The 27,403-nt window shown below is 42.6% G+C and overlaps 1 protein-coding gene and 1 non-coding gene across 2 annotated transcripts in view; one reads left to right on the top strand and one right to left on the bottom strand.

Moving 5' to 3' along the window:
- Nucleotides 1-27,403, top strand: part of RBM47 (RNA binding motif protein 47) — a 147,374-nt gene that overhangs the window by 7,117 nt on the left and 112,854 nt on the right. The gene's annotated exons all lie outside the window — the stretch shown is intronic.
- Nucleotides 8,862-8,934, bottom strand: TRNAE-CUC (transfer RNA glutamic acid (anticodon CUC)). The gene has a single exon. It is a non-coding gene; the product is annotated as a tRNA-Glu (tRNA).

The raw sequence follows: 27,403 nt of genomic DNA, 5'->3' as shown, positions 1-27,403 counted from the left end.
GGTTGTAGGTTCAAGCCCCACATTGGGTGTCCGGGTTACTTAAAAAAAATAAGATCTCTAAAAAAAAAAATTTCTCGGAAAGGGCTAATGCAAAGTAGAAATATTCTGTGTAAAAGACCCTAACTACATCAAACTTCAATAGGTGCTATTACAACTTTTGTTGGTTAGTATTAGTCATAACATAATAAATAATATGGGCCTTTCTTAGACCTGCCACAGGCCTTATCTGTGTATTTCCCATAGCATTTTATATCACTTCTTACTTTTGTACATTCACTGTTTTCCCTACCAAACACAAATTAAGTTCCTTGGAGATAGGATTTGTGTCTGAATAATATTTGTATTCCTCAGTGTCTCTGGTATATAGTTGAGTGCCTAATAAATAAGAATTCTTAGCCTGGGGACACCTGGGTGCTCAGTCGGTTAAGCATCTGCCTTCGGCTCAGGTTGTGATCCCAGGGTCCTGGGATTGAGCCCCGCATTGGGCTCCCTGCTTGGTGGGGAGCCTGCTTCTCCCGCTCCCTCTGCCTCCTCCTCCCCCTGGTTGTGCTTTCTCTCTCTCTCTGACAAATAAATAAATAAATAAATACAATCTTAAAAAAAAAATTTCTTAGCCCAGATACATTGCCATCTAAAATAATGGCATTTTTGCATTCCATGGGTATGTATTGTACTGTTTTTTTCTTCTTTAAGTAAGCTCTACCCTCAATGTGGGGCTTGAACTCAGGACTCTGAGATCAAGAGTTATATGCTCTATGGACTGAACCAGCCAGGCACCCTGATTGTACATATTTATTTGCATGACTTCTCCCCCCCCCAACAAGCATTTTACCCCAAATTATTAAATAAAGGAAATATGATGGAGCTGTAGTGAACTCAGGCAGGGCTGAGCCAGAACAGAAGTCCTATCCACAGTCCAGCCTCTGAAGGCATGGCAGGGTGGGGGAGGCCAGGGGTAGAGAGGGGGTAAATTTTTATGGTGTGCCCATTGCATTGTTGAAAATTTCATACCTCTTTTTTCTGCTCTTTAATATCCTTTAAAAAGCTCAGACCTGTTACTAGGTAACTATGAGAAGCTGAAGAAATGCATTTTCTCAAAATTAGGAGGAATTTATTAGATAATTTATTAGGAAAAAGAGCATTTTCTCCAAATTAGGGGAGATGAACAGAGAGATCCAAGAGAGGAAATAATGTCAGGTGAACACGCAGATCTGTGAGCCACAGTGGTGTGGTTCTGTCCGTGGGCTGGCGCTGTACCCTTGGCCAAGGAAAGTGGTGAGGAAGGCGGTCAGATGATCAAGAAGTGTTGAGAGAATCGCTTCTAGTGAAATCCTATTTGCAGAGCAAAGGGATTCTACCCACTTAGTGCAAACAATAGTTTGGCTCAGGCACCTCCTCTGCTCTTTGCCCTTCATTGTGGGTTCCAGGATCCACCTCAGGTTATGTGTAGATTTGCCAGTGAGTAAACAGAACCTACCAGCTCGGATTTGTGCTGTGTCTTTGCAGTTTCTCTGCTGTCTGTCGTTTCTCCATAGAGACGGCCCTCCCAGCGCTGAGACCAAGCCTGGGAAGGCAGGGATCTTGGAATATCCTCCCAGCACAGCACCCTTCCCAGAGGAACACAGGAGGAATCACTCTCCAGTAGTTTCTGTAGGAGGCACACAGACCCTGAAATTAGTCGTAACACCCAGGTTCTCACAGGGCCTACTAATTTGTTGTGGGTCTTGCCCTTTCTCTACTGACTAGAGCTAGTCCCTGAGCTAACTAGTCATTAGAACTGCAGAATCTGCTTTTCTGTTCTCCTTGCTTCCACCTTTGCCCTCACCCCTAAACTGTTCTTGACATGGTATCTAGAGGAATTATTATTTTTTCAAGATGTTATTTATTTGAGAGAGTGCAAGTGGGCGTGTGAGTGCAGGGGGAGGGGCGGAGGGAAAGGGAGAGAGAGAATCTCTCTGCACTCACTGTGCTGAGTGCAGATTCCACCACAGGGCTGCATCTCACTGGACCCTGAAATCATGACCAAATTCAAGAGTCAGTGTTTGACTGAGCCACCAGGCACCCCTAGAAGGATTGTTTTATTTTATTTCATTATTAAGATTTTATTTATTTGAGACACCAAGAGAGAGAGATCACGAGCAGGAGGGAGGGGTAGAGGCAGAAGCAGACTCCCCGCTGAGCAGGGAGCCGATGCAGGGACTCGATCCTGTCCTGGGATCATGACCTGAGCGGAAGGCAGACACTTAGCCGATTGAGCCACCCAGGCACCCTAGAAAGATTATTTTAAAACAGAAGTCAGATCATGTCAATCCCCTGCTGAGATGCCCCCTCCATCTCACTCAAAGCCAGTGAGGCACTCTGTTTCTAGTCCCATTACCTCTTTAACTTCATCTCCTATCACTCATTCCCTTACTCACTCTGCTTTAGCCACTGTTTCATGCCTCAGGGCCTTTGCACTGGCTGTTCCCTGTCTCTGAACCATTTTCCCCAAATATCTGCCTGGCTCACTTTTTCACCTCTTTCAAGTCTTTGTTCCTCCTTCCTTTATCTAAAATAGTACTTCCTCCTTCCTGTTGGCTCTCTCTATCTCCCTACCCTGCTCTATTTTTCTATTTGGTACTTCTTAGCATGCTATATAATGATACAGTTCATTGTCTCTTTCATTTGTTGATGTATCCCGAGAACCTTAGGGTGGAATCTGCCACAAAGTAGGTACTCAGTAAATATTTGTCGAATGAATGAATAAAACCCAGAGGCTTTTGCACAGCACAGGTATGACTGGAATTGTAGTATGATTTGAGTGTTCTACTCAAAATACAACCACAAACACATCTTTCAGAATAAGCATGATTTTCTCCCCGACCTCCTGTAGGAAGCTGCCATATTTTCTCTAGTTTCCTTGTTTTCTGTGCCACCAGGAGCCCTAGATGGAGGCTGATGACTAAGTAAGGAGCAAGGCAGGGCTGAGTGTGGGGATGGCGCAATCATTTCAGCACTCTGCTGTTTCCAAATCAAAGCCTTGTCTTTGGCAATCTTTTTGTGATTTCCATCTAATTCTTACAGCCCTGTTTTGAACCAGTCTTGTGAATTGCATGCCCTACAGATACACTTGTCTAACTCATGGTACTATACACTTTATTACTTTTTCTATTGTCATTTAATTATAATTAATGATTGTTCTGGAAGTAACTGTCAAGTTTTGTTTTTTGTTTTTTAAATAATCCCTTTTGACCTTTGAGATTTTGCCAAATGCTTATTGCTATTACAGGACTCCATCTAGATTTTTCTTGATTGCAGAGCTCACTTAGGTATTTTGCCTTGACATGGCATGGAGCGAGTGGTGGTGTCATTGTCTGTGTCTTTAATATTTCCCCATCACTTTTGCACAAAACCTCGGTCTTGCCTTTTACTGAGTGGCGTAACACCTCTCTGATCTGTTATACTTGAGCTCTGGCCCTGTTGTCTCCCTTTCCACGGTTGACTTGGTTTGGCAAAACTGGACTTCTTGGTCCTTGGTGGCACAGCTCTCTGTGTGTCCACCTGCCTTTTCTTAGGGTTATAACATAGCCCTGGAAAGAGCTTCTCCAATGGCTGGTAGAATCCTGTGGCTCCTAGGCTTGAAAGCGGTAGAACTGGGCTTGAAGGTGGGTATATACTCCATCCAGCAAGGTTCTTTGCAGCAACTAAAAAAAAAAAAGGCAAAATATATAAATTCTGCTTAAGGTACATGAAGATCCTGGATTTAGTTACTTTTGACTTTCGTCGATCATGGCTTGTGGCCAAGTGAGAATTATTTGGATTTTTTTCACTTCCAAGTTGATTTGGAAGCTATCATCACAATTGATAGTCACTGGAAAATTGGCTGAAGAATTTAAAAAAATGAAGTATACCTAATAAACAGCTAATAATGATAGTCCTTCCTGTAAATCATTTTATTACTAACTATATGTACAGAATGGGACATTAAAAATGAACAGCACATAAATGTTAAATTAGACTTATCTTTAACAGTATACTATGTAGACAGCCCTGGCGTTGTTACTTATGAGTTAGAAAAATTTATCAAAATACAGACCTGGGAAATAGGTACACTTGAAAAAAAAAGATGAATATGAACTGAACTGGCTTAAACCAGACATTGAAAGACCTATTTTTCTTATGTGGGCACAGACTCAGCTGTTACTTAGTGAGTAGCTGCTGTGTGCTGGTCACTGGGTACCAGGTATGCAGGGGAGAATAAAAGTTCTCTGCCTCATGGGCTTTCTTCAGGCGTGGAGATGGGATTCAGGACAGAGGGAACTACTGGGAATTAGATGGTAGTAGGTGGGACTCCCCTAGCTGGGTAGTCCAAGAAGGCTCCTCTGGGAGCATGGATGCTGAAGTTATCTGATGGATAGGAGGATCCTTGGATGGATTTATGACAGTCCTAAGGCTGGAAAAAGCTCGACATGTTGGGGGTCTTAAAGAAGGCCGATGTTGCTGCGGTGCTGGGGTGAAGGGCCGAGGGGCATAAGATAGGGCATAAGATGCCGAGGGGCATAAGATAGGGGTTGCTGAGTATGTAGGCTTTTCAAGACCATGGGAAAGAGTTTGCATTTTCTTCCTCTTGAGCCCAATGGAAAGCCATGAAAGGGGGTTTGCTAGTTAAAAGATAAGTGACTGCTGGGTGAAGGGGGGATTGGAGGGAGGTTGTCCCAGCAGTCGGGCAAGAAAGGCTAACAGTGGAGGTGGAGAGAAGCCAGTTGACTGCGTCCGATTCTTCTGTGCCTCCTCCTGCCTTTTTTACAGTGTCTGTTCAGCAATGGCAGGAGTTTCAGCAACTGGTGAAAATAGCAAGATTTGGTGATGGCCTGGCCATCCAATCCATCGAGGATTCGGGCTTGAGTTACCAGCTGCAGGGGGGAGACTGAAGGAGAGCAGGTTTGAGGGGGCAGAGGGAATCAAGCGCTCTGGTTTGGCGTGTTTACTGGGATGCCTGTTAAACTTGCCAGGGAGATGTTCAGTTTCCCTTTGTATCCAGCGCCATCAACAAAAAGGGAGGCACCTCTTCTAGGCAGCTCTTTTGTATTTTAGTATTTCTCTTTCTCACTAGGGCCACATTTACAAATACAGGTTAGGTGCATGACCTTTATTTATATATCCCAAATGACAAAATAATATTCTAACACTGAGTATCTGCTGTGAATGGAAAACTGATGGTGGGGCTGGTGGGTTAACATTAATCTTGGGGCTTCTGGCTGGCTCAATGGGTAGAGCAGGCGACTCTCGATCTCAGGGTTGTGAGTTTGAGCCCCATGTTGGGTGTAGAGATTACTTTAAAATCTTTAAAAAAACAAACAAACCATGAAAAAATCTTAAGTATAGTTTCAACCATCGAAGATCTCTTCTAATTCAAATTAATCCTATTTATATTTAATATTTCAATATGGAATGTTTGACATTTGCATTATATAGTTAACATATGTTAATGTATGGTAAATATATATGCCAAGATAATTAAATATATGTTTAATATAGAAAACATATTTAATTCACATTACATACCAATCCTTATTAATAACATTTAATATTGAAAACCAAGTGTAAATCATGCATAAACAAAGATTCATCCCATATTATAAAAGATAAAAATATTACAAGATGAAACTGGATTTCCTTGTGAGTTACAACCACTTAGGGGCATGCAAATTCATGCTGTAAATGTTGACCCTTAAAAATGGAGCCATTAAAAAAAATTGGATCCATTTAGAACATGCACATATATTTGTCTCTTCCTTGCCTAATGTTACAAAGGGTCCTCTGCACTTCTGCATATTATGTAAGTGGAAACTGGAAGCCAGTGTAGACATACTTTAAACTACATTGTGGAAAGCTGATTTGTATCTCTAGGAAACCCATATTTTGGACTTGTAGAGCAAGTACTGGGGGTTTGTTTGCAAATAAGGCATACGGCTTTTGGAACTTAGAGGAATGGAAGCTTTATCTGTTTTAGTACCACCACTGCAAGCCCTTCTCCCCCACCAGTGGTTTTTCCAAAAAAAAAAAAAAAAAAAAAAAACCAAAAAAACAAACAAAAAAACCCCCCAGCATATATTTTTAAATCTGTAGAAATAAAATGCTATTAAAAAGCACTTAAAAACTTAAGTCCAAAAAAGTAATGTTTCAAAAAGTCATCAGTAATTAGGGGTGGGTGGGTGGAGGTGGGAGAAGAGTTAAAATGGATAATGTTTGGTAATCATGGCTATAGAAACCATCAATGGCTGCAGTCTTGCATTCTGGTTTGTCAACACCCGTGGAGCCCACGAGGCATGATCAAATTTATTATTGCTTAATTGGGCCAAGTGGTGTGGTTTGGGTTTATGCACAAGATGGGTCACTTTCCAAAAGGATATGTAGTATCATTTAAATTCTGTTTTTAATAAGAAAGACTTTGGTGAGGAACTTCTATAATGTGTACTCTCAGTAGTCACATAGAGAAAGGAGGTGAGGCTTGTGCTGGGTAATTGCTGAACAGCTATCTGTTACTAAATATTTGAAGTTGAAAGTTAAAAACAAAGTAATAGCAGCTAATAATGAAGACTGACATTGAATGAGCACTTACTGTATGGTAGGCATGACTTTATTCAATCAACAGAACTACCACTAAGAAAGTAGGTCCTATTGTTACCCTCATTTGACAAATGTGGAAATGAGGCACTGCAGGGTCAGGCAACTTGCCCAGAGTAAAGAGTGGTCAGGATTCAGACTGTTGCAAAGCTGCCTACATGAGGTCAGGTTTGGGAAAACCAGTGCACCAGGACCCAGGCTTCTTACCAAGATCTGCCCCTGGCTTAGCAGATAAGTGACCTTGGACATGGCACTTCACCTTACTGGCTTTCAATTTCCTTGCCTTTAAAATTGGATAGAAGGGAGGGGAGATTGGGGCTAGTCATGCTTTGCACGATGCCAAATTTCTCTAAGTCCTTTTACTAGCATGGTTCATATCTGTAAAAGGTGTCTAAAGGGAAGATCAAGGTGGTAGGGGTAAATGGGGGGAAGAGAGTTGAATTAGAAGGGCAGGCAGTCTGGTCTTGAATCCCAGGAGGAAAATTGCTAGGTTAGATGGCTTGTCCACATCTCGCAAAGTTCTTACAGACTTGATTCTTGATTCCTAAATCCCATTTGGGATAGAGATTATTGCTGGCATATAGGGTGGTTCGAGACCAGTGCTTCTCTTCTGGGAAAGACTGTCCTCCAGGGGACTTCTGCCAATGTCTGGAGACATTATTGGTTGCCACCATCGGGGAAAGGTGGGGTGCTACTGGCATTTATGAGCAGAGGCCAGGGATGCTGCTGAACAACTTGCACAGGACAGCCCCTCATAACAATTACTGGTCCCCAAATGTCAATAGTGCCAAGGTTGGAAAATGCTATTTTGGACAAGTCTTTGCTTGCCACAACCACTACAGTCCCATGCAACTTGAACAGATAGTGTTTTTTCCTCTAGTTTTCCTTCCTTCCTTCATTCCTTCCTCTTTCTTCCTTCCTTCCTTCCTTTCTTCCTTCCTTTCTTCCTTTCTTTCTTTCTTTTCTTTTCTTTTCTTTCTTTCTTTCTTTCTTTCTTTCTTTCTTTCTTTCTTTCTTTCTTTCTGGAGAGAGAGAGCACCTGCAAATGGGGTGGTAGGGAGGGGCAGAGGAAGACGGAGAGAATATGAAGCAGGCTCCATGCCCAGCTCTATCTCACAACCCTGAGATGATCTGAGCAGAAATCAAGAGTTGGCTGCTTAACCAACTGAGCCACCCAGGCATCCCCTGTTTCTTCCTTTAGTTTTTAACACCCATCTCCTTTCTGAAGATTCAGGGTCAGAGAAGGGATTTGGGGGAGAAGGTTAGGGCAAAGTTGAACTGAACTCTGTTCTTAGGATGCAAGTGTTTGCCAGCACCCCAATTAGCAGTTTGGAAAAATCCCCAATTAGCAGTTTATTTTTCTCTTTGCCATGGATTCAGTGCTTAATATTAGTCACTGCACTCCCTTTCCAGGTTCTGAGAATTTTTCCTTGGGTCCTCCTAATGTCACTGAAATACATACTTTTGTTAGGCTTTTTTTTTTTTTTTTTTAAGAGGTGTCTTGGCATTTGTACATTTCTAACAAAGCCGGGCTTTGAGAAAGTTTGTTAGAATCTTTTCAGACCTAAAGATGCCTTCAGCTGAAAGTTCTAGGTTAAGTAGAATGAAAGTGCCCTATGTTTTATCAAGTCTGGATCTTAAATTCATTTAAAATGGAAAATCCTTATACGATGCTTTAAAATCCATGAAGAGTGAAGGTATCTATTAACTAAATACATGCTGGTATATAGGCACACTGTCAATGGCTTTGGAAAGACAACAAACATTAAAAGATGACTAGAAATGAACTCTGTGTGCTAGGCTGACATTTTCCTGTGAAGACACATGTTTGGCGATAGATGATGCCCTGTAGATTTGAGGAAGAAAGATAAATGAGGGAAGCTTCGTTCACCTAGTTACCATAAGAAATTAATTACAATCGTGGAACACCCTTGGTGTTATGCCAAGTCAGGTCATTTAGGGTAATTCCTGGAATTTCTAGTTACAGCTCTTTGAATGTCAGACACAAGACCCCAGATACCATTATCTCTTCACACCCACACTTTATCAGCCCATGATGAGTGAATTCATTCAAATTCTGGGGAACTTCTCTCCATTTCCCTGTCTTCTATCTTTAGGAACAGCTGGTTCTACAATTTACTACCCTCTAAGGGCAATTTTCAGGCTTCTAGATGTAGCTAATTTAACTGCACCCTGGCCCTCTTTTCCCTTCATGCTTTTGACGTTTGACCTTTTTTTTTGTTAAGTATGCCCCATGCCCAGTGTGGGGCTTGAACTCATGACCCTGAGATTGAGAGTCACAAGCTCTACTGACTGAGCCAGCCAGGCGCCCCTTGAGTTCTATTTTATCTCAGTCTTCGTTTTCTGTTTTGAAGAGGCATGTGTCTTACATGGAAAACTAACACCCAATGCTTGATTATTTTAGTTGCTCCTCATGATATTTTATATAGTCATATATACGTATACTGTATATACATATTATATGTATACATATATACACATATGTAATATACACGAGTATACATATATACACATATGTGCATATTATGTGCATATATACACATTATACACACATATATACATGTATGTGTATGTATATTATATACATATGTATATATAAAATTCATGATATCTTTATGCTGGACAATTTAAGATGTTCTGTGGCTTTTCCCAAGTCTTGAATAATGCTTTAAAGTTTGCTTGCAAAACTACTCTTGAAAATTCAATATGTTTTGTTGGCCTTCTTGGTAGTAATAGCTCCAGCCATTTATTGACTGAGTGCATGTAGGTGTTATACCAGGCACTGGAGATACGAAATGGGTAAGAAATGCTCTGGGTTCTTAAGGAGCTCACAGACAAGGTGAGACATATAAAGCAACAAAAAAAGTTCTTTTGTTCTTTTTAGAATAGAGAGGTACTTATTTATTCAGTGATTCACTGGAAACTGTTTTGTGCCTACATTTATCTTCTAGAAATAAGAAAAGGTCTGTTTTCAAGATGCTTATGGTCTGGTACAGACAGACGGACACATTAAAAATGAAGTATTCTAGATACTACTGGAGTCAGTAGCATCAGTTTCACCTGAAGAGGCATAGCAGGGAAAGAGGGAGATATTTAGGGAACTCCTCGTAAAAATAAGACCTGTAATATATTTAACATTTACGTAGCATGTCTTAAGTGCCTGGTCCTCTTCCAAGCACTTTACAGAGATTAACTCATTTTTAATACGCATAAAAACACTATGAGGTATATACAATTATTATCCCCATTTCACAGACCAGAACACTGAAGAACACAGAGGTCACGTGACTTGCCTCAGTTTACATAGCTTAGGACAGAACCGAATTTGAAACCTGGCAATTTGGCTCCAGAATTAGAGGAGATTCTTGAATGAGTCTTGATAGAGACTCAGAGATATGGAAACAGGTAGGTAGTTGCCATTTGGGGGGAATCCCTGAGCCCAGAGAGAGATGAGGCGGAGTGGGAAGAAACCAGATCACAAGGACTTTGTGTCATGGGCAAAGCGTGTACTTTACTTTATAGAAGGGGGGAGGGGGAGGAAACTAAAAAAGGAAGAAAGGAAGAAAAATCACCTGAGTTCTTACTTCTTAAATTTTGTGTGCTTTTTCTTTAAGTTGTTTTGTGATGTGGTTGCCTTTTTCCACATAGCTGTCCTACGCCAGCCCGCAGTGCCGTATGCGACGGTCCCTCGCTTTAACTCACTCAGTCCTCACGCCATCCCTGTGATACTGAGAGTCCCGTTTTACAGAGGTGGCATCGAGGCTCCTTGAGGAAACTATTGAGTTCACAGGGGACCCACAGTTGCACCCAGGTGTAAATTGACGTTCTCGTTGCTTCACACCTGCCTCCCCAGGCAAAGTGGATCTAAAAAGAAAAGGGTGGAAGTGTATCCAAACATTGCAGGTAGCTCACATGTTTCGTGTCATCTTGTTTTTCCAAATCAGCGATGACAGCAGGATTAGCAGACTGACTCTGAGGGATGTACCCGTACGACGCTCGCCTTCGCGCAAAGGTGCTGTTTTTGTGGGATTCCTGCTGCGTATATTTACCTCATACCACGTGTGCGCCTGGAGTGCGGCTTCTGAGCCAGGGTCTTGGATTGGACCCGTCTTGCTAACAGTGGCTTTGGTGGGTCAGTGATTATCAGAGCAGAGATCGTAACCGCTCCAACAGTCTCCAGATTCAGGATTTGCATGTTTGCCCGGCACAAACAAGCCTGGTTGACAGGAGAGAAAAAGAAATCCAAGTCTAAGCTTGTTTCAATCTCAATGGCGAAAGAAAGAGCTTTTTATACTGTTTTGTACATAATCTTAATACTCCCCAGGGTTGGCCCCTGTGCAGGGCATGCGATCTTTTTGCTACTGGGTTGGAACTTTAGAGCCTGCACGCTTGAGGAAATAAGTTATTCCCCAAACCTGCTCTTCCCTCAAGTGTGACGTCCTGCTTGTTATATTGACCAGCATTTACCGGAGCAGCAACGAGGGACTGGTCATTCTGCTAAGTTCTTGGGCGCTGTGGACGAACAGGACACTCTTCCTTCCCTCAAGCTGCTCATACTCCGGTGGGAATAACTGACCTGTCCCAGCTTACAGGCCTATAACAAGGCACGTGATCCGTGCAGGAGACCTGGAGGAAAGGGCAGTCAGAGAGGAGAGGCGGTCTTTTAGCTGGATTGTTGTTGTTTGGAGATAATTCACATAACCATGAATGTCTCCATTTTGAAGTGTAAAATTCAGTGGTTTTTGGTATATTCACAAAGTTGTGCAACCATTACCACATCTAATTCCAGAACATTTTCATTACCCCAAAAAGAAACCCCATATCTGTTAAGCAGTCACTCGCCATTTCCCTCTCCTGGACCCCCTGGCAACCACTAACCCACTTTCTGTCTCTATGGATTTGCTTATTCTGGACATTTCTTATAAACAGACTCCTACAATATGTGGCGTTTGGATCTGGCTTGTTTCACTTAGCATATATATTGTCAAGGTTCATCCATGTTTGCAGCAGGCATCTACTCTGCATTCCTGTTTATGGCTGAAAATATTTCGTTGTATGGATATACCACATTTTATTGATACGTTCATCAGTTGGTGGGCATTTGGTTTCAGCTGAATTTTGAATACATAGAAGGGTTTCTTTTGAGGCATAGAAGGGAGGTTGGATTTTCGGGTGGTTAAAACCCATCATTTTAATGAACGCATACGCATGTGGTACATGACTTGTTGAATGCTGGGCACCTTTACAAATACTAACTTTCTGAGTTCTTGTTACGGCCCAGTGAGGTGGCATATGAGGGGCAAAGATGCACAATTTACGCGGGTTGCGAGCTAGTCAATGGAGAGCCGAATCCAGGCAGTCTGGCTCTGGAGTTCATTGCTCAACCACCACCCGGCTGGGCCACAAAGGCGGGGCCGTGCGGCCAGGCAGCCCCAGTCTGTGGAACTGTCTTGGTGGGGTTAAAGGGCACAGGGGTGCAGGAGAGAGTGCTAGATGAGGCCAGAGACTGGGTGTCCTCCACTCAGCAGCTGTCCTTGTGAAAGACTCATCTGACGTGTCATTCTCCAATTTAAAAACTGCTCCCTGTTCTTCATCTTTCTTTCTTTTTCCTTTTTAAAGATTTTATTTATTTATTTATTTATTTGGGGGGGGGTGGTAGGGACAGCAGAGAGGGAGGGAGAGAGACAAGCAGACTCCGCTGAGCGAGGAGCTCCCGTGTGGGGCTCAGTCTCATGACGCTGAGATCATGACCTGAGTCAAAACCAAGAGTCAGACACTTAATCTGTTGAGCCACCCGGGTGGCCCTCCTTCCCCATCTTTCTCCATATTAGTTTCCTAGTACCAACCATTTCCTACTACCTTTCCAACTTTTCCCATACCCATATTTCACCTATATCATCATTTAATTAATTCATATTTTTCTTTAAGTCAGCTCACTTTTGTTTTGCTTAAATACATTTATTTATTTACTATTTTTTAAAAAAGATTTTATTTATTTGAGAGAGAGAGTGCTTAAGACAGAGAGCACAAGCTGGGGGGGTGTGGTGGGGGAAGGGACAGAGGGAGAGGGACCGGCAGACTCCTCGCTGAGCAGGGAGCCGGACTTGATGCAGGGCTCGATCCCAGGACCCCGGGATCATGACCTGAGCTAAAGGCGGACGCTTAACTGACTGAGCCACCCAGGTGCCCCTGAATACATTTATTTAAAGTGGAACTTTATCTCACTACCTTAAAAGAAAACCCAGTACTTTTCTAATTTGTGGTTCAGTGAACCAAACCATTAAAATGAAATGCTTGTACTCATTAGCACCAAAGCAACTTGCACACCAGTACATGGGTCATGTTTATTGAGATATTAAGGCTTGCAGGATAAGGTTCAAACACCCTGCTGGGCCTTCAAAACTCCATTTCAGTCTATACTCCAGCTCCATATCTAGCATTGGTACCCCATGTGGCTGTCACATCAAACATGCTTTCCTCCTGCCTGGACTCATCATGCTTTTTCATTACAATATGTTGTTTCTGGGGCATCTGGCCGGCGCAGTTGGTTAAGGAACCGACTCTTGATTTTGGCTCTGGTGATGATCTCAGGGTCTTGAGATGGAGCCCCGCGTTGTCCTCCATGGTCAGTGGGGAGTCTGTTTGATATTCTTTTCCTCTCCCTCTTCTTCCACCCCCCCACCCCTGCTTGCACACACACGCCTCTCTCTCTCTCAAATAAGTAAATAAATCTTTAAAAAAAATATGTCGTTCCTTTGACTGTCCTTCTTGCTCTTTCCCCTGTCTTCTTCCTTGTTCCTTTCTTACGACTAGCTCAAATAACTTTTCCTCTCTAAATCATTTCCGATCATCTGGATTCCTCCAGAAGTTGGCTCTGAGATGTCTTGTCTTACATTGCTATCACTTGTTTAGTGTGTCCCTAAGATTGTATGGTGCCTCAAGGCTGGGAACATTATTTGTTGTATGTTTAAATGATTGGTTAGGGCCAATGAGTGGAGACCTTGAATGTGATAGTATTATGAACTACAGCATTCCTAAATCATAGAATGTTTCAAAACAACCAACAGGATTAGTGCTCTTTTTAACAAAGCCAAGTGGGGTTGGTTGTGTGTGGAAGTCAAATGAAGGAGTGAGATCCAGGGAACAGGGAGAGAAATAGAAAATAAGCACAGATTAAAATGCCTGGTGCCCAAAAGGGGATCCACGAAATCTGAAAATATACGTACTTCATGGACCAGGTATATTCCCAATAGAAAACTGTACGTATGTTCACCAAAAGATAAGTTTAACAATGTCCTTTGCATCATTAAAAATATTTCCAAACAGGACGCAGACCAGATACCCATCAATAGTAGAATGACTTAAAAAACCATGGTCTCTTCATTCAATGGGATACTATATATAAAGAGAACAAACACCTATTATTGCATACAAAAATATGCTAAGACTCACAAACACGATGGCGAAAGAAGCCAGACTCCAAAATATAAGATCCCCTTTTGCATAAATCTCAAAAATAAACAAACAAATCTTTGGTGTTGGAAATCAGGGTAGCAGGTCCGCCTTGTGTGGATGGTAACTAGGAGGGGACATGAGGGGGACTTCTGGTGTGTTGGTGACACAAATGTGTTCAGTTGGTGAAAATTCAGTTAAGTACTCTCTTAACCTGTACATTTCCTTTATATATGTTGTACTTCAATGAAAAGTCTGTATTTTAAGAAATGGAAAGAAAATAAAAGTAACTTGCAAAAAAAAAAATTTAAATTAAAGAGCCTTGTTCCAGAAAGAAATAAACAGCAGTTACGAAAAATAAGCAGAGAAGCTAGTGATGAATCTAAGATCCGAAGCTGCTTCTTTCAGTTTCCATTCGGCTCAGTTGTCTTGGGATTTATTATTGCCCTGTTTGGCTATGCAATTGACAATTGCATTTTGTTTTGCAATATTTGAATCATTTAGAGTCATTATAAAGATCCGTTTCATCTTTAGAACATCTTATGAGATTTCATTATTACCCGCATTCTCCAGATGGGGAAACTGAGACCCAGAGAGATTTCTTAATGTCCTCACTTACACATTTGGTAAGTGACTGAGCTGAAGCTATTACCTCTGTCTTGTCCGTGACTCTGGGCCACCTGGGGTTGGAGGTTGTACTTGGACTTAGAGACTCCAGGAACAGAGGGGAGCAGAAGGGGGCTGGCACTAATGGAGGGAAGGGTGGTGAACGGTCTACATGATAAATCCACAATGGAAGCCTTGGAATTAATGATGTCAAGCCAACAAACAAGCAAGCAAGGCTTTTTTGACATGTGAGTTAAATCCATTGTTCTTTTGCTGCTTTTCTGCTTAAATAATTAGGGGTCTTAAGTACAAATTAAATGATCTCAGGTTAACAAAAAGAGAATGCCATTGACTTGATTGAGTTGTAATTGAAAATGTTTTTGGCTGCTTTCATTTAGCTTTCAGCAAACACAAACTTTCCATGAGTGGTCATGGAATCATCTAGCATGTTTTCAGTTGGACAAGACCACAGGGGCTTTCTGGTTCAACATTCCATCCAATGCAGAAATACTTCTGAAGCATTAGTGATGATCATGATCTGATAAATACATGCATCCAGAGCTTCCCATGGGCCAGGCACTCATTACAGTTGTCTGAGGTTGCTGTTATTAATATCTCTGTTTGACAGGTGAGCAAACTGACTGAGAGAAGTTAAGCAACTTGCCGTAAAACACACAGGTAATTACAGCAAAACAGATCTTGACACAGTCTTCTTGATTCCAAACTTGGAGGGTTTTGTTGTTGTGTTACTTCACTGCTTCCATCTTGGCCTTGAATTCCTACAATGATCATTGCATCATCGTTTCCATGAGACACTCCAGGCTGGGAATGGAAAACCCTACTGGGAAGTTCTTTCTTATATTTAGGTGGAATCTTCTTTCTCTTAACTTTCATCTATGGGATTTAGTTTTACTCTTGAGAGTAATACCACTTAAGATCCCTCCTTTCCAGTGAAAGCCATATGTCCAGAAATTAAAGGTGAGGGGTTACATTAGTTCCAGAAGAGCTCTGATGATCTCTTGGGGGACAACAAACTACCCCATATCTTATCTTAGTAAGTCAAAAAACCACCAATGAGTACCTAGCATCTCTCATGACTGGGCATGATTTGAACAGGGCTCAGCTGGAAGATTCTTCGGATATATGCATGTCAATAGGAATCTGTTGGTAGTATTCAGCTTGCGTCTAGTGTGGCCCTAGAATCCAAGGTGGCTTCACTCATGCCTGGCATCTTGGCAGGGATGGTCTCAAGCCTCTCCATCATGTCTCTCCTACAAGGTAGTTGAACTTCTTACATGTCAGCCAGGGTGAGTGTTCAAGAGAGGATATCAAAGCTGCCAGTCTCTTCAGGCCCGAGCTTGGAAGCTGGAACAATTGTCACTTTCAGGTTAGAGCAGGCACAGAGCCCACCCAAGTTCAAGTGGAGGGACAAAAACTCCACCTCTCAGTGGGAGGAGTGTGTCAGAGTTTCACAGCCATTCTTAATCTGCCACACTGAGGATCAGCCGAGCTTAATCCCCATTTTCCTGGGTTGGAGGTGGTACTACCTATTTGGGTTTGAAAGTTTCCCTCCTGAAGTTACTATTTTCTCTATTTTGGGGCATTTGAACTTTAGGCATGGTAGGCCATAGAGTTTCACTTCCAACTACTCAAATCTGCCACTTTGTACTCTTTTTCTTTTTTCAAGACATTTATTTATTTGAGAGAAAGGGGGAGGGTTGGGATAAGCAGAGGGGGAGGAACAGAGGGAGAGGGAGAAGCAGACTCCACAGGGAGCCTGACGCAGGGCTCGATCCCAGGACCCTGTGATCATGACCTGAGCCGAAGGCAACTGCTCAATCGACTGAGTCACCCAGGAGCCCCAGGGGCTTCTTTTTCTAATAATTATTTTAGTTATTGAGCACAGTCTTTATCAGTTCTGATTGTTTGCTGGACTTCAAGATGGTGAGCCCATTAGTATTACAGTTCAATAGAGACAGATCCTCTTCAGGCCATCAGACAAAGGACTTTGTGATAGAATTCGTTTACAGCTTAAACACATGGGAGTAGAGGACAGAAGGATGTTGGAGATTGGGTAGAAAAAGAATGTAGAAACCCTAAATCAAAAGATTTTTATAAATAGCTTAATTTATACTCTTATCCCATTACATCATTTTCTGTTTTTCATTCCCGCAGAGCATTTGTGATGTTTTGACTCTTTAAAACAGCATTTTAAAATTCTGTAATTTTGGTCAATGATATGTATACTTTGTTTTCCATTGGAAATTGAGGCAAAATTAAATGGTTATTCCTCTACCTATATTAGCAGAAGGAATTAATTGAAATTATTTCTAATCTTTTGATCCTTGTCACACTACTCTGCTATGCAATAATACACTAAAGAATTTCCAGAAAGCAACTGCTGGGGACCTAGCATAACTGTCTGCCTTAAAAATAGGCTGTTTTGTAGAGTTCTGCTAGCAGCTGGGATGCTAAATTGATCCAAAGGTGCCATTACAGAAAACAGAAAATGCTTTATGCAGAAGTAAAACCAAGATACTCTGGCTAAGTGATGTGAATTCATTGTTGCTAGGTGCCTTGTTCTTTATTGCTTGAGATCCTGAGGAAAATCTTGTATGGGGATTCAAAAGCTGAAATAATAGGTTTTTCCTGGACAAATGCTGTTTAGTTTATTTTTTACCGACATAGTCATGACTGCGAAAACAGAAACGGACTTGCGCACACATGTTCAGTGAGTCTCTACTCTGTTTTATTGAAGTATTTCAGACCTACTGAAAATGACAAACACCCTGTGTCCGCAGTCCAACATAAGGAAGACACATGGGAGAAATATCTGAAGCCCCTTGTGACCTTCACCCCAACCCTCTTCCCCTCTTCACAGCAGTGGCGTCTACCCTAAGTTCAGGATTACCATTTCCTGGCATGACTTCTTGTCTTTGCTCTATATGATATATACACGCAAATAATACTTAGGCTTTTACATTCTCAGTGGTTGGGGAAAAAAAGCAAAAGAAGACCAGTCTTTTGTGACACTTGAAAATTATGTGAAATTCAAATTTCAGTGTCCATAAATAAAGTTTTTTTGGCATACAGCATTAAGATGTATCATCCAGGGTTGCTTTTGTGCAAAGTAGCAGATTTGAGTAGTTGGAAGTGAAACTCTATGGCCTACCATGCCTAAAATATTTGCTATTGGGCCCTTTGCAAAAAAAGTGTTTGCTAACCCCTCGTCTACCATATTCACACACACACAGAGTAAAGAATCTGGCTGGGGAAAGATTGGTATGTAGGTATACGTGGCTTGGCCAGGAGCAGGCTCAAATGGACAAAAGGCTTTTTTTTTTTTTTTAATAACCTAGAATTTTTTTTCCTTTTCTCTTGTCTCAGGAGACCAGCAATGATTGACCTTTCCCCTGTCATCTCCCATCCCTGAATGATGATATCTTATTCCTCTGCCTTAAGATTTTCCCCTTGTTCTCACTTTTCCCACCCTCGTGCATACAAAACCAACAAATTCCATTTGTCCTGTGACAGAAAGAACTGCTCCAAGGATAGTCACATCCCCCCTCCTGCAAGTTCTCAGCTTAGCAGTATGCTTTGCCTGTGCCTCTCATTTGGCACATTGCGTTCCCTTGCACTTGCCTTGTCTTCTGTGTCTTAGAATTCTGGCTTACGCACATCAAGAGATCACATCTACACTGGCTACAGAGAGGCAAAAGTCAGCAAAGAGTGATGAACAAATGCTCTTTTAAACATAAACTATATAAAGAATTGATGAGAATATTTCAGTTTCTTTTGGAGAAAGAGAAACGATAGTAATGATACTTCTTCCTTGTTTCTTTAGTGATGAATCTTCCCCTTTCCCAAGCCAGAATTATGCAGATATTTGTCCCAACTGATTATTTCCTCTTCCAGTAATAGCTGAATAGTGCTTGATAGTGTAGTGGTGAGTTTCTGATCTTTGAAGTCAGGCAGTCCATCTATTAGCTGAGAGACCTTGGAGTTCTCTTAGCAAAGGATTGGGGGATAGCAATCTGTGGTGAGAAATGTCAATAAAGATAGAATACAAGGTAATGATGCTTCAGTCTCAAGGTGCTTGTAAGTGAGTTAGTGAAATAAAAGATGAATGATAGAAAATGAAAAATACAACAGGGTAAAAAAATCAAACTAGAGTGTCAGAAAGGCCATCAAAGAGGTACAGAAAAGGTATTGGAAGGGAAATGCAGGAGAGGTGATTTCCCTCTGGGGTCAATCTGAAGGGCTTCTTGAAGGAGGTGGCAGGGGAAGACAAGGATTTGAATCAATGGAATTTAGAGCAAGAACATTTGAGGCCACTGGACAGCATGAGGAAAGGCACTGAGAAAGAGACACCAGGTGAAAAATAGAGAAAAGAAATAGTTCAGTTTGCCCATGTATGAAGGGACGTAAGGGAGAGATGAGAATGGAGAGGAGTATTAAGGTCTGGCTAGGCAAGGCTTTGAATGCCAAGGAGAGGAGTTTAGTAGCAATGACAGTTGATATACTCCTTCCAGTAATATGTGTACCCGTGTAATGATGGCTTTTGCGTCTGAGCTCTGTCCTCAGCTGTAGAAGACTGCCGTCCCACAAGGCCTTGACTTTTCCTATCTTAGTCCAATGTCACTCCATGCAGATTTGCTATCTCAGTACAAAAAATGTGAAAGACACTGGAACATGCTGTTTTACAAAACATCTCTGAAAGAACCAATCTGAGAAGCGTTGCGCAATGGCCCTCATCTCTCCATTATCACTCTCAAATCAGGAGAAATATCTCTGACTATAGCAGAATATGCCATCTCTTGTGTTCCTTACTTTGTCACAGTTCTGGCTGAGAAAAGAAGCCAGAGTGGAAAGTTTCGTATTTGAAGTGGGCGGCCTTGGGGAAGGGGTGGGGAAGAAAAATGATTTTCTAAGGTATTCCCTTGGATCAGTGGGAATATACATTTATCAGGGTTTTGGGCACATCTGAAGTGGCCTTCCATGGGTCTCTTTCCTGTAGTCAGGTATTATTTAAGGCTCCCTTTTATGAAGATGGGTCATTGAGAATAAAAAGATCATTTAATGTTTTTTAATAAAGTGTGTTCCAAATTGTTTTCATTGAAGTTAAATTGAATAGGGAGGTTAGTAAACCAAACTAAAGCTCAGAATGCCATTTCGGTATTGACATGAAGGGTGGGGCACCTGGGTGGCTCAGTCAGCTAAGCGTCTGACTCTTGATTTCAGCTCAGATCATGATCTCAGGGTCCTGGGATCAAGCCCCGCATTGGGCTCTGCACTCACAGGGAAGTCTGCTTGAGGTTCTTTCTCTCCCTTTGCTCCTGCCCTTCCCCTTGCTCGCACACTCATGCTCTCTCTATCTCAAATAAATAAATAAACCTTAAAAAAAATGTATTGACATGAAGGGGGCAGGGGTTCTCTTGAGTGTGTGTGGCCTGAGTCCTGCATCAGAGTCACTCTGGGTGTGAGCTGGGGATCTGCATTTGGGCTGCCATCTGAAATGAAAGATGATTTTTTAAAAATTTGTTATTGTAAAATAGACATGATGTAAAATTTACCATTTTAACTGTCTATCTCTGGGACTTTCTCATTTTCCCAGACTGAAATTCATTAACCCAGAACTCCCCATTCTCCTTCCTCCAGTGGCTGGCAACCACCATTTTGCTTTCTGTGTCTGTAAATTGACTGGTGTAGATACCTCATAAAAATGGAATTGTATGGTATTTGTCTTTTTGTGACTGGCTTATTTCACTTTGCATAATGTCCTCAAGGTTCATTTGTGTCATAGCATGTGTCAGAATTTCATTCCTTTTTAAGACTGAATAATACCCCACTGCAGGTGTATATACCACGTTTTGTTCATCTCCTTATCAGGCGCTAACACTCGGCTTGAGGAACCGTCTGGCTATTGTGAATAACGCTGCAATGAATATTCGTGCACAAATATCTGTTGAGTCCCTGCTTTCAATTCTTTTGGGGTATATACCTAGGACTGCAATTGCCGGGTTATATAGTAATTCCATGTTTAAGTTTTTGAGGAACCGCCATACTGTTTTTCCATAGCAACTGCACCATTTACATTCCCAGGAACAGTGCACGTTCTAATTTCACCACATCCTCACCAACACTTGCTATATCCTGTTAATTTTTTTTAAAATAATAGCCAGCCTCATGGGTGTGAAGTGATTTGATGGAGATGATTCTTTTTTTGTACCAAGTTTGGTAAGAAAATGTTAATTCACAAAGTTGTAAAAATTTCCTCACAGTTGCCAATGAATAGTCAGAAAGACCTTGAAGGACACAGTCCAGCTGTGCATTATCAAGTAGTTCCTTAAACGTAAGTGTGATCCAGGTGGTGCACAGCTAATGGTTGTGAAACGGCGCCTCCCCTGTGTTCCGCATTGATGCTAGGTTTTGCGGACTCCCTGCAACTGAAATCTCAGTCCAGGGAAGAGCCAAGAAAAAAGAGATTTTCTAAACTATTCCCATGGACCAGTAGGGATATACGTTTATCCTATGTATAGGGGAAAAAAAGAGATGAAGTATTTGAGGGAAAAACTGGACTTTTAAAGCAAAGGGTAAGATTCTGCATCTAAAATCTGAATGGGAAATGGTGAAGTGAGGAGATATTATTAAGAACAAGTGTAGCACCAGTTGGTTTACGAACAGGCACTTCTCTTGAGTTGTAAACCGTATTTTTGGAAGTGATTCTCTCTGGGATTACTGTAGTGAATCTCTCCTAGGCATCCAGTGTATATATAAACTTTGAGAGATTCAGTTTCCATACACGTTTATCTCATACCAAATTCTTGTCAGTGTGTGAACATTGTGTGCTCTTTCTGCCATATGTCTTCCAATGCAATGTGTCTCCGACCTGGAGAACCCCCTCCAATGTCTCCACTGGGCAACTCTTCTGGTGTCACAGGTAGAACCCATCACCTGCCAAGATAATTGTGAAAAATTGCCCCCACACAGCTGCTACTCCTTGATTTTCTTACCCAGATGCTCTTGCCTTTTTTTTTTTTAATTGAGGTGATATTCACATAACATAAACGTAACTATTTTAACGTATACAGATCAGTGGCATTTTTCAGTGTTAGGCAACCATCACGTCTGTCTAATTCCAAAACATTTTCATCACCCCAAAGGAGACCCCATATCCATTTAAGAAATCACCCCCATTCTATCTTCCTCTTGCCCCTGGCAACCACTAATCTGCCTTCTGCCTCTCTGGATTTGACCTATTCTGGATATTTCATATAAATGGAATATACAATATATGGTCTTCTGTACCTTTTTTTCAGGTACCATGATGTATTTGAGGTCCATCCATGTTATGACATGGATCAGTACTTCATGCCCTTTTAAGACATGCCCTTTCCATTATATGGCTATACCACATATTGTTTATCCATTCGTTCCTTGATGGACATTTGGGTTCTTTCTACCCTTTGGGCTGTTGCTTTTTAAGGTACTCACAACTAAGCTCAATGGTAATCACCAGAGTGAGGCAGTGTGTCTTCAGTCTGGAAACCAGGGCCCTCGTCCAGGAAAGAGGGACCTCTACTAGGACTGTTTAGTGACCCTAGATGAAAGGTTGCAAATGGGCAGTTCTCAGGCAAAATGAGGGCTCCAAGATGTGTTTGATTTTACAGGCACTGTTGTCCTGCTCAATCTTTAAAACTTGATTTTTTTTTAATTAAGTAGATGCCACCCCCAGTAGGGGGCTTGAACTCACAACCCTGAGATCAAGAGTCGCAACTGTATTGACTGAGCCAGCCAGGAGACTCCTGTTTGTTTTGTTTTGTTTTTCAATTTTCAATCTTTAAAACTTGAATCAGTTGTCCACATTTAAATGTGAAGGATTTCCCCTGACTCCCTCTCCCTCCCTCTTTCTCTCTTTGTCTCTCTCACACACACATTAGAATATTTGTCTTTTTGGGGGGGGGGGATTTTTTTTTTTTTTTTTTTTAGTAATCTCTACACCCAATGTGGGGCTCAGACTCACAGCCCCGAGATCAAGAGTTGCACGTTCTGCCGACTCAGCCAGCCAGCGCCCCCAAATGTTTGTCTTGTAACAAAACAAAAAACAAAACAAAGCTTTGTTAGTACCTGAGCTGTTTCCACCTGCCAGCTGGAGTCGGATGCGGGCTTGTACTTGGGAAAGTCCTCTCTAGTTTGTCACAGCCCTGGCCCCTTGTGAGGCCAACTGTCAGGACGTTTGCGTTACTGCTCTTTTCTGATAATGGAGTTAGAGGAATGTGAAAGATGGGCTCAGTCTCTATCAAAAAATGAAATTCGTCTGAAAAGAGATACAAGTGGCTGCTTCCCCCACCGCCCCACTTGGCACTGCAGGCACGGAGGATGGTGTCCTCCATTTTACCAAGCGTTCATCATCTGCTGAGGACCAGGATTTTTTTTTTTTTTTTGAAGATATTATTTATTTATTTGACACACAGAGAGAGAACAAGCAGAGGGAGCTGCAGGCAGAGGGAGAGGGAGAAGCAGACTCCCTGCTGAACGGAGAGCCTGACGTGAGGCTTGATCCCAGGATCCTGGGATCATGACCTGAGCCGAAGGCAGACGCTAAGCAACTGAGCCACCCAGGTGTCCCCCTAGTACCAGGATTTTAAAACCTGTCTTACTGAGATATAATTCATGTTCAGTACAATTCACCTGTTTGAAGTGTGCATTTCAGTGGATTTTGGCATATTCACTTGTACATATAATCATCACCACAGTCAATTTTATAACATTTAAACAAAATAGTCATTTAACATTAAGCAGTCATTTTATCACAGTCAATTTAGAACCTTTTCATCATCTCAAAAAGAAACCCTTTGGCTATTACTCCTCTATTCCCCTTCCCCTCAGACCTAAGCAACCACAAATCAAATATCAGAATTTTCTATGGCATTGACCAAGAAGGGATTGGAAGGGAACACAACACCAAACATGTCAGCCAAAGTTCCAACCCAGCTGCTGTTGGAGTGTGACAGTTGTTGGAGTATGACGATGTCTCTCTCCCATTGCCAATGGCGGGGGGGTAGAGAGAGAGGGAGAAAGAGGGAAGGAGGGAGGGAGAGATTGAGATTATAGACTTCATTATTGCTTCTCCTTGTCCCCCAGAAGCCCTGGTTTCGGCCCTGCCCACTCTTTTTATAAATTAATGGTGCAGTCTCCTCCCTTGGGCCAGTGAATACAGGAGCTTTCTTTGGAGTCTTAATTGTAGCACAGTAATGTATACCTGTAAGCAGCTCACCACTGCATTTCAAGACCAACGCAGGCAGCTCTCTCTGACCAACAGCCGGGAGAATAGACATAGTTGAAACAAAAATAATTTTGTCTTTTTGATCACAGTCTAACTACTGTCACACCTAACAAGATTCTAGGCTCTCATCCCAGTCAGTGAATTTTAGGAACAAAATCATTTAGGTTTTCTCTGCTATGCTGTAGTGTTTTTAAGGGAGTGTCTCGGCTTCCTCTCCTACCCTAACATTTCTTGATATAGTTAGTTGTTCGTTCTTTGAGGAGAGTGTCAGTTTGAATTAGACAACATAAGGACCTTCCAGGTGTTGTCATTATTCTCATTGAATCTTTGCTTGTAAAGGGAAGCCACCCCAGAAATAATTACCTTGGTGGAGAAGCATTGAATTTTAAATGACGAAGCCTCTGGGAAGCTGGAATGTTCCGCCACAAAGCCTGCACGACTCACCGTCCAGGCAGTCTTGAGCTTCCTCTTGGCCCTATTTAGCAAAGAAAAATGATTGACTGTTTATCTGCCATTCAGGCTGAACCGTGTTTTTTCTTGCAGCCCTCTCTGCCTGCGCTCCAATGCCTCCTGAGGCTTAGTCCTTACTCTGCATCACCTGTCCTCACCTGTCCTCACCTGTCCCTGCCTGTCCTTTGAGCTGCAGGTCCTTAGATCAGGTCTGGAAGAGCTTTGTACACCTCAAAGAAGTGGGAACTCAGAGGAGCAGGCACGGGGCTGGGGGCCCTTCCGAGCCAACACAGCCAGGCCCCACGAACAGGCCAGGCAAAAGAGAGATTCTGGCAAGCCTGACAGATGGGAAACACATAGATGGTGGTGCTAGTCAGGGTGCTGTTTGGTAGAGGGCAGCTAGAGGCTCAGTTTAGGTCCTGGCTTTGTCACCTTGATCCTGAGCAAGTCACGGTAATTCTTTGGAACTGTAATTGCCACCTTTTTACTTCCCTGAAATGAAAAGAGTGAAAATACCAGTAACCAGCATTTGTTCAGGCACTACCTTTGACTTCTCTAATTTAATTAGCAGTCTTAATCACGAAGGCATCCCTCCTCATTCCCTGCCCTGGGAATTTCTTCCTCACAGTGACCTTCGAAGGGTGTCATTATGCCCATAATATAGACCCAGAGACCAAAGCTCTGAAGGTTTAAGGAATGTGTGCCACCCCAGGCCCTCCAATATTTTATTTAGTGAAATCAAGTTGAAGAATTCATAGAAGTGGAAGGAAAGGACAGATCCACTTATTTTGTCCTAATAGGTATGGTATCTGCTCCCACCCCCCGCATCTAGTGCCTGGCATATGGTCTTAATACATATCTATTGGAACCACAGGGAAGGGCGAGGGGAGTCAGGGCCTCTGGTCTCTTCTCAGTGTCACCGCACACCCTGCCCCCTCCTTGAGTACTGCCTGTGGCCGCCTGAGTCTCAGCCCCAGCCCTAGCCCCTAACGCCTTAGTACCCTCCTCCTAACTCAGCTCTGATGGTTTCTCCACTCGCCACGAGTATTCCCACATCCAAGGCTCTTAGTCTTTGTTCTGCTCTTCCCTTTTCCCCTTTCCCTCTGCTTGTCTCTCCTGATGCCCGAATCCTCTTCATCCTCAGTCCCAGTTGAAGCCCTGCCTCCTCCACAAAGCCCTTTCCAACGCCTGCAGTGCAGGTGGAATCCTCCATTCTCAGTTCTTCAAGCACTTGGTGTATATCACACATTTTAGTACTTAGGATGGTAGCTCATGTCGGAGTAGAAATTTCCTGTTGGTCCTATACAGACCCCTCATTTTATGGATACGGATGCTGATGCCCAAGGAAGTGGTGATATGTCCAAGATCACACCTTTATCTAAAATATTGTTTATTGCCTGTGCACAGCCATTCTGAAACACCCATCCCATTATCTTGTAGGGACCGGCAGCAGGGGCGTTTGTACTGTCTTCTGTAAGGAAACCCGCAAGGCACCCTTAAAAGGGAATTCAGATCTTCCCAGTTGGCAATGGAGAGGGTAACCAGTGAAGAGGCATGCCTGGTCCTCCTAGCTGTGACTTTTATTTCCAAGGACCACCTTCTCCTTGGCTCATCAGTTACATTACCCCCACCAGGCTATTCTCAGGAGCAACTTCTGACTTTAAAACTTGAGTCTAGGCTGGATATAGGGTGCTTGAAGGGACAGAATGAACGCAGGAAGTTATATGCAACTAGATATTCTGATTAATAAGATAAGGCTTTTCCACTGTGGCTGGTGGTTGGGCCTCTGCTCCCTGTCTCCTTCCCTCTCATTTCCACAAAATGGGGGTTGCCATTAGTCTACTTACCAGGAGCACCCTCCCAAAGTCTGACTCTACACCCAAGAGAAAACCCTAAATGGCAGTTTCTGTTCCTGGTGTTCCTGGTGTTCGAAGTCTCATCTTCCGGATCCTTTCTGGATTTGAGAAGCCTCTTATATTTCCGGGTGTGTAACATTGGGAACAATCACAGTCTTTAGGGAAGATGCCCACCACTGCCACCACTCAACAAGGTTCTTTACCCCAAACCTCAACAGGGCAGACCTGTCAGGTTACAGCAAGGTTATCTCCACATTCAACACGAGCTGCAGAGGAGTGAGAGGTGGGGGATGGGCATTTATGGCATCTCCCTAACAGGTTAATTCTCTGGGATGTGTACCCTCTCTTCTCTTTCTTTTGGTTTTCTGCCCTGTGGCGTTTAGCACAGTGCTGGGCGTTCAGTGAACCCTTGTTGTACTGGGTGGATTGGATGCATCAAGAGTACTTCAGGGAGGGAGCTTGGGTTGGGGGCCAGGGATGTGAGTCGAGTGGGAAGAGATAAAGGGTCCCGTCCTGCTTACCACCTTCCAGACTACCAAAGAATGCCTGCTCCACTTCTGTTCCCCAGCATGTATTCATTCACTCACTCATTCAGCAAATATTTCTAGATTGTTTGCCAGCCATTGCATTTGGTGCTGGGCATCAGCAACGAATAAAAACAGCCTCTGTGTCTGCCCTAAAGAGCTGTATTTTTTGTGTAATGGTTGATGGATGACCTGTCACAATCTCATTAGTAACAGTAGGAACGTGGCTAATAAACCATGCTTGACCACGTGCTGAGCCACCTCTGTCTTCCGGAGATGCTTGGATTTGCTTTGATTTTGTTGGGAAGTATGGATGCGAAGACAGGTTTTGCCCCAGAGGCCCCGCCAATGCAGTTACTCCTGTTAACCAAGACTGTCAGTATGAGGCAAGGAAATAATAGGCAGTTGTGTAATGTATGCACTTTTTCTTTACACAAGACCTTTAAAGGTCAGTTTATTAGAGCCTAATGAAACAATTAGGTATATATATGGGGTAATTTAGTTCCTTCGTTACTTCTGCAATAAAAGTCGCAGTTCTTGACGATTGCAGACTTGCTCTGGGTCTCTGAAATGAAAAGGATACGTAAGAATTAGGCTCAAAG

The sequence above is a fragment of the Ursus arctos genome, unplaced genomic scaffold, assembly GCF_023065955.2.
Source record: "Ursus arctos isolate Adak ecotype North America unplaced genomic scaffold, UrsArc2.0 scaffold_9, whole genome shotgun sequence".
Taxonomy (NCBI): domain Eukaryota; kingdom Metazoa; phylum Chordata; class Mammalia; order Carnivora; family Ursidae; genus Ursus; species Ursus arctos.
Note: the sequence above shows the minus strand (reverse complement) of the source record. Positions and strands in the feature narration are given on the sequence as shown.